Source organism: Rhinopithecus roxellana, chromosome 7, assembly GCF_007565055.1.
Source record: "Rhinopithecus roxellana isolate Shanxi Qingling chromosome 7, ASM756505v1, whole genome shotgun sequence".
NCBI lineage: Eukaryota > Metazoa > Chordata > Mammalia > Primates > Cercopithecidae > Rhinopithecus > Rhinopithecus roxellana.
In genome coordinates this window covers 39,147,295-39,155,391 of record NC_044555.1, presented here as the reverse complement: position 1 = coordinate 39,155,391, position 8,097 = coordinate 39,147,295, and positions in this window count along the sequence as shown.

The window sequence follows — 8,097 nt, the reverse complement described above, 5'->3', positions numbered from 1 at the left end:
CTCATATATTAATTTAATACCATTTCCATGTAAAAATATCACAATGGAAGTTTTACATAAATCAAGGAAATTCAGGCAAATCTCAGTGAGAGATGTAGATTTCTGAATATTCAGCATAAAATCCTTGAGAAGAAATAAAGTGTCTCAACAGATGCGTGTGGAGAGAAAAGAATAAAATGTCAAAGACTGATCCTGTGGACATTGGAAGTATAAGATTGAATTTTCTTTCCTCCAATGAGTTTCACTTTCAGTCTATTATCAATAAATATCAGTTAGTGGTACTACCATCCTCCCATTTATTCAAGCCCAAAGCTCAGGAGTGATCTGTGATCATTTCGATATCCTCACCACTTCACTTCATATAATTCATCAGCAATACCTGTCAACTTTACTTCAAAACATGACAAGTTCTGTAATTTCCTTTTATCATCAGTGCATTTAAGAAACCATCATCCCTCCTCTAGATTACTGCAATATTCTAACTGTTATCCTGCTCTATCCTAGACTCTGTTAACAACCTATATTCCACATAGCAGCTAGAGTAATCTTTTAAAAATTTAAATCAGACTATATCATTCCTCTGCTTAGAAAGCCTCCAGTTACATTATTTGCATATAGGAGAAAATCCACAGTCTTTTCCACAGTCTATAGAGTCATGATGGTTATGCTGCTTCCCTTTCTGATCTTATCTCTTACTCTTCCCTTTGCCCATTCAATCAGTTACGCTGACCTTTCAATTCCTATAATGAACCAAGATAGGCCAGGTGTGCTGGCTCATGCCCGTAATCCTAGCACTTTGGGAGGCTAAGGTGGGCAGATCACCTGAGATCAGGAGTTCGAGACCAGCCTGTCCAACATGGTAAAACCTCATCTCTACTAAAAATGCAAAATTAGTCAGGCGCAGTGGTGAATTCCTGTAATTCCAGCTACTTGGAAGGCTGAGGCAGGAGAAACGCTCAAACCCGGGAGGCACAGGTTGCAGTGAGCCGAGATAGGGCCACTGCATTCCACCTTGGGTGACAGACTGAGACTTTGTCTCAAAAAAAAGAAAAAAAAAAGAGCCAAGATATTCTCCCTTTGACATTGTATTTATCTCTACTTGGCCTATTCTTACCAGCTCATAAAGAAACATTGCTAGATGAATTTCATGTCTGTACTCAAGTATCATATCCTCAAACTGTCAAACTGTCTTTACCTGATGTGGAGACCCACTCTCACTTCTAATGCTTATGACCTTTTCCATTATTACAGTAATTGTCATCCATATCACGCAGATTTAGTGTCTTTGCAGCACTTAACATTAGTACAAATTATACTTGTTTTATTTTGTCTGTCACCACATCTTATGTAAAATTAGAGGACTACCCATCTTGTATTCCCAACTTCATTCCCAAATGTTGTTTCAGCTCTATTTAAAATAGCATCTAGAGCTTTATAATCACTTGTTCAATGCAATGAGAACACATGGACACAGGGAGGGGAACAACACACACTGGGGCCTGTCGGGGAGGGGAGTGGAGGGCAAAGGGAGGGAGGGCATTAGGACAAATCCCTAATGCATGTGGGGCTTAAAACCTAGATTACAGGTTGATAGGTGCAGCAAACCACCATGACACATGTATACCTATGTAACAAACATGCATATTCTGCACCTGTATCCCGAAACTTAAAGTAAAATTCAAAAATAAAACATTTGTTCAATGAATGACTACAGGAAACAAAACAAGAAAGAAACAAAAATGTATTGGCAATGAAGCAGGGAAAAAACAAGACAATGTGTCATTGTACCTAAGGGTGAAGAAAATTCAAGTATTGATAATCCATTGTGTCAAATTATGCGAAGAGGTTAAAAAGGATCTGGGTACATTCAGATTTGATTAGAAGCAGGTTTTAGTGATTTTAGAGAAAGTATTTATGTGAAATAAATCACATAAAATCAGATTTTTGGAGAATTAATTGACATGAATAGTGAGAAAATATAGACTACAGGCAGAGGCAATTCATTCAGAATTTAACTATCAAAGAATTTTAATATCATGGACATTATTTGAACATTATTTGAAGGGAATAGTATCAAGGAAAAGTAGTCACTCTCCTCAGGCAAATTTTTAGAGAACCAGAAAGATATCAAACATAAAGCCTCATCTAAGGACACTGAAAGTAAATTTTCTTACATCATGGTTAGATTATTAGATGAGGCACTACTGGAAAAAATGATAACAATTGTCATTGAGGAAACTATCCATCTTTTGGTAAACTGAACAGTTAGCTCTTTAGCAGCAGAAGAGCACTAAGATGTGTGAGCTAGTTTTCATTTCTTTCTTTCCTTTTCTTTTTTTTTTAATTCTTGGAAAAAAATTACCAATGGATCTTAATGTTCTATAGACACTGAATGTTCACTAAACCCTATCATATTTTAAGGTAAAGCTATGATAAAAATACAATGATTTTTATTAGAAAAATGCATAAGGGTATTTTGCAGAGTCAGTCAGAATGTATGTTAATTTTAAGGTTGTATAGAATATAATCATTAGGAGTAACATTGATATTAAGAAATTAGTGACAACAGTTTAAAAACAATATGTGGTTTTGAAACATTTTTTTTTTTTTTTTTTTTTTTTTAAAGACACAGGGTGTCACTCTGTCACCCAGACTGGAGTGCAGTGGTGTGATTATAACTCACGGTAACCTCGAACTACTGGGCTCAAGCAACCCTCTCTCCTCAGCCACTCAAGTTGCTAGACTACAGACAAGTGCCACTACACTTGGCTAATTTTTAAATTATTTTGTAGAGAGTGTGTCTCACTCTGTTGCCCAGACTGGTCTCAAATTTCTGGCCTCAAGTAATCTTCCTGGCTCAACCTCTTCATGTGTGGTGATTATAGGAGGGAGCCACTATGCCCAACTTTGAAATGATTTTTTAAATCCACAAATTTCAATCCTCATCTCCTACTCCTATAATAGTAAAATCTTATTAATGCTCCACAGAAAGTAGACGTCCACATTTCTTGCAACAATCCCCTTAATATTTGTAGTATTCAACCAGTCCTATAGGGAAGACACAATTTGTATAAATAGTAAGACTTTTCTGATTGTTTTCTAAGACACTACATTATGCATTTTTAAAGTAGAACTTATGAAAAGAAAGCACTTGCATAACTCTTTGTATTGCTGTTTTCAAGTTAGCGGCAATAACAATAATAGCTTAAAGTAGATCAAGTAAGTTTAAAGGCAGTATAACCTGTATGAAGATGGGAATGATCATGCCTGAGGCAAGAGTTTGACTCAGAATCACAGAAGAAAAAGCTCTTAGAAATTATTTAACATTGATTTCTGTAAGTTTAATTCATGCCTAAACAATTACCTATTGATTGTTCCATAGGCAGGTGAAGTTGATATAGAATCAGGTAGAGGATTGTATGACCAGACTCTATCTTAGCTATTTCCAGCAAGAATTATGGGAAACCTAAGAGAAGAACTACCAAGTCATGTTGGAAAACTATGGCTTAGTAACACCGGGAAATCTTTGTACCCACAGGGAAGGCCTAGCAAAATCAATTCTCAATAAGAAAGGCAAAGTTTGTTGAGGCAATCTAGCCAGTTTTAACTGTGATAATATAATATGGGATTTATTTGTTCACATGACACTTATAACCTAGTCCTTTCCTTCCAGTGGTTTGTCAACTCAAAAGGGTATGATGATACATAACTGGACAATAATAAAAATCAATGAGAAAATCTGAGCGAGAAGTACCAGGTATTACAGAAACCTGGAAAAGTTCTTGTTGAGGTAAAAGAAGCATGAGTGTTAAGAGTGTGAATATTTCAGTAAAAACCATTGGCAGAAGAGGCTAACTGGACTGAATTATGACAGATACAGCTAGGAATCTCAGCCAGATTAATGGGTACAAGAAGGAATGGAAATGGACATTTCAAGAACAAGAGACTATATGAAGAAAGGCACAGAGCAAGAAGCAGCACGGTCTGTGCAAACTGCCAAAACAGTTTGATATTGCTGGAGAAAAAAATATTTAACAAAGAATGGAGAAAGAGGTAGATGGCAAGACAGGCAGAGACCAGATCATAGAGTGCCTTTTATTAAATACTGAGTTGGTATAATTTCTAATTTAAGATAGAAACCAGTCAAATTAATTGTTTAGACAGGTACAAATGATATATATTTATTGAATACATACTCTGTATTAGGAACTTAGAAAAATCTTTACTTACATATAATTACTAAATTCTTGCAATAGTACTGAGAAGCAGTAATTATTCTCCATACTTTAATTATGAGAAGAACTAAAATTTAGAGCTACATATATTTTATCTCTGAGCAAACGGATAGTCTATGTAGGCCTAAGATGTAAGCCCAGGTCTGTCTATTCCAATTCTGAAGCTATAACCATCAACAGCAGTATTCAAAACTTATTTCAGTCAGGCAAAAATGGAGGTAAAAACCATTTCAGAGGATTTTGGTCAAAACAAAAAATAATAAGTGTGTGAATTAAGGCAGTAGGAATAATATAGGAAAAAAGGATATAGATGCAAGAAATATTTAGAAAATAGTTAGTCATATTTGGCAATTGAGATACATAAAGAAATTGGGTTGAGAGATCAGGGAAACGTTAACTTTCTAAAGTTTCCAGGTTGAATGGCAGAACTGCATGCCATTATTGTCACAGAGGACAAAGGATTAGAGAATTTCACTTATATGCACATTAAGCTGCCTGTGTTTTGTTCAGATGCAGATTATGTGTGTATAATTGAGAAGTTCCAAAGGGAAGCCTCAGCTAGAGAATTTGATCTCCACATTATCAGCATTTCAGGGACTATTAAATCAAAGCATGAAGACAAATTAATGTCTTATATTGTAGAAGACTTAAGCCCAAAATGTTATTCACAATAGTCTGAAAAAGTGTATATTTATAGAGGGAGGCAGAGAGAGAGAGAAGCAGAGTAATACTCTATATGATTAATAATTATATGGATAGACACTTGATTAAAATACAAATAAAAATTAGCCATACCTTACAACTTACTAAATATTATTGACTAAAATAAACCAATGTATTTGTATTTCATCTGTTATTTATTCAATACATATATTTTGAGCACCTGTCAGGCTATTCCAATCGATCATCAAACAGAAAACATTTTACCAGTCCATTATGCCAGGTACCAATGCTTCCACCAGGTATGAGACACTATTCTGACTAATAATTTTACAATTTAGGAAGAATTCTGTGAGCAGAAGCAGGAAGATGGGAGAGAACATTTCAGGTTATAGGGTAATGAATACAATAACTTCGTTGGAGCTCAGACTTTCTCTAACAGCCCATTACAGAATCCACTTTCCAAGCACTCTAAAAGCTGCTTTTAGAACATAGCAAGGATCATTGATGTTTATGCTATGATCCAAAAATATTAGTACGCCACAGAGAAACTACTTATTCAACTACATTTTGCTTAGTAGATATTTGTTTTTACTCCACGAAAGATTAATATCACAGAATGACTTCAGTAAGTCAATATGGAATAAAATGCTTTCTCACTCAAGTTGTTTAAAATGAGTCTATTTTACCCCTCTTCAGAATTGCTCAAAAGCAAAATAATGGATACATGATATTAAAGCATATCTAAGATGAATTATATGAGTTCAGAAACAGTGTTAGTTGGAAATATCTCTTACTCAAAGTAATTAGGTATAGCATTGCTTTTAATATTTGGAACTATGCTGAAAATATTTGATTCAGAAATATTTATAAAGACGTTAATAGTGTTATGCTGTTAAGGATAATACAAAAATGTTACTGGAAGTATTTAAAGCAAGACAAAATAAACTAAGGGAAACTTGTATTTTTTTTATTCTTATACATTGCTTTACTTTTACTAATTTCCTTGGATATTTTTGCTGTGCCTGCATAAGAAAGGCAATTGAACACTCAATTTTAAAATTCAACTTTGAGTGCAGTCATTGTGAATGCCCTGGCACCCACCCACATCATGACAGTATAACTTTGAATGCACTTGCTCCTTCAGACTCATTTAACAATTGTAAATACAAATTTCCTATGTATCTGGTTCAAACTGCGACACTATAGTACATGAGTGACTGTATTGGCATCCAGGCTTCTGGGTATTGCTTTCATATTCCTTAGACAAAAACTGCAATACTTTTATTATAAAATAACTGTTGATTACCTGTACTCATCAGAATTATCTTAAAGGGCATATATATTTTTATTATTTTCTAAAAAACTAAATAGCCTCAGAGGAAAGACCTTCAGTGCATAGTTTTAGAGGTTGTCAATAAAATAGTGTGTTATCCACATGTTTACTCTGGAGTGAAGCCTTATTATTTCAGTGAAGTGCTTCACAGATTTTAAGTACTTCACTTTTAAATATGAATGGATATGCTAGGTTCAACCAACTTTTATTTTTTTTTTTTATTTTATTTATTTTATTTTATTTTATTTTATTTTTTTGAGACGGAGTCTCGCTCTGTCGCCCAGGCTGGAGTGCAGTGGCCGGATCTCAGCTCACTGCAAGCTCTGCCTCCCAGGTTTACGCCATTCTCCTGCCTCAGCCTCCAGAGTAGCTGGGACTACAGGCGTCCGCCACCTCGCCCGGCTAGTTTTTTGTATTTTTTAGTAGAGACGAGGTTTCACCGTGTTAGCCAGGATGGTCTTGATCTCCTGACCTCGTGATCCGCCCGTCTCGGCCTCCCAAAGTGCTGGGATTACAGGCTTGAGCCACCGCGCCCGGCCTCAACCAACTTTTAAAAGAAATATCCAAGATGAAAGAGAGAACCAAAATACATTAAGAGTGAATGAATGATTAGAGTCAACTTAGGAAGCAGAAAAAAATCATTTTAAAAATACATTATATGCATGGAAAAATGAAAAGATATTTTACACATAAAACAATGGGTTGTATGGAAAAACACAGAAAAGAAAGCCTTTGAACATTAAAAATATGGCAACCTCAATAGAAAACTTTAATATGTATTTTGGAGGTACAAATGAGCAAATTTCCCAAGAAGTGGAACAAAATGATAACAAAATGAATAAAAAAGAAAAATGTAAAACTTTTAGAATATCACTACTGGAACTCAAATATCTAAATAACATAGGAACAGAAGGAAGAGAAAACTGTTTTGATGTACACATTGAGAGTGTCCACTAGAATATGCAGCACTCCTTGAAAGGAGCCATATCAAGAAACAATGTCATAAAATTTACTAGCCATGTATAAAGAGATCCCAATCCCCAAACATTTGTAAACCAAAAGTATCTGAGACAGGTCCCAATCAATTTAGAAAGTTTACTTTGCCAAGGTTATGGGCACACCCATAACACAATCTCAGGAGGTCCTGGAAATATGTGCCCAAGGTAGTCGGGGTACACCTTGGTTTTATACATTTTAGGGAGACATGAGGCATCAGTAAATACATGTAAGATGTAAATTGGTTTTGGTCTGGAAGGGAAGGACAATTCAAAGCTAGGGCTTCTAGGTCATAGGTAGATTTAAAAACTTCTGATTGGCAACTTGTTGACAGAGTCATTATCAATAGGAAGGAAAGTCTAGGTTACAATAACAAGCTATAGAGACCAAGGTTTGTCATGCATATGAAGCGTCCAGGTAGCCGGCTTCAGAGGAAATAGATCGTAAATGTTATCAGACTTAAAGAGTCTGTTCTAGCAGTAATTCCAAAAGGGAGAAGGGTGTAATAAGGTGTGTTCAGTTCCCCCTTCCCATCGTGGCCAGAACTAGTTTTTTTGATTCACTTTGGAGTGCTCTTGCTAAGAGGAGAGTTCCATTCAGATGGTTAGGGTGGTTATAATTTTATTTTTTGCTTACATTCTCCTCCTTCTTACCAATATTAGCCTGAGGCAACATCAATGATCACCCAACTTTTAATTTGTCCCACATTATTGCCAAGATGGCATGGTTGCCTGCCCCAGTTTCGTCTTGTCCTTTCCTGGGACCCTCTACGATCAAGAGACTCAGAGCCAAAGACTTATAACTAGTTAAATATTGTTGGCCAGGGAGAAACTGATGTAGACAGGTATTCATCACCCTTTAAAATGTGTA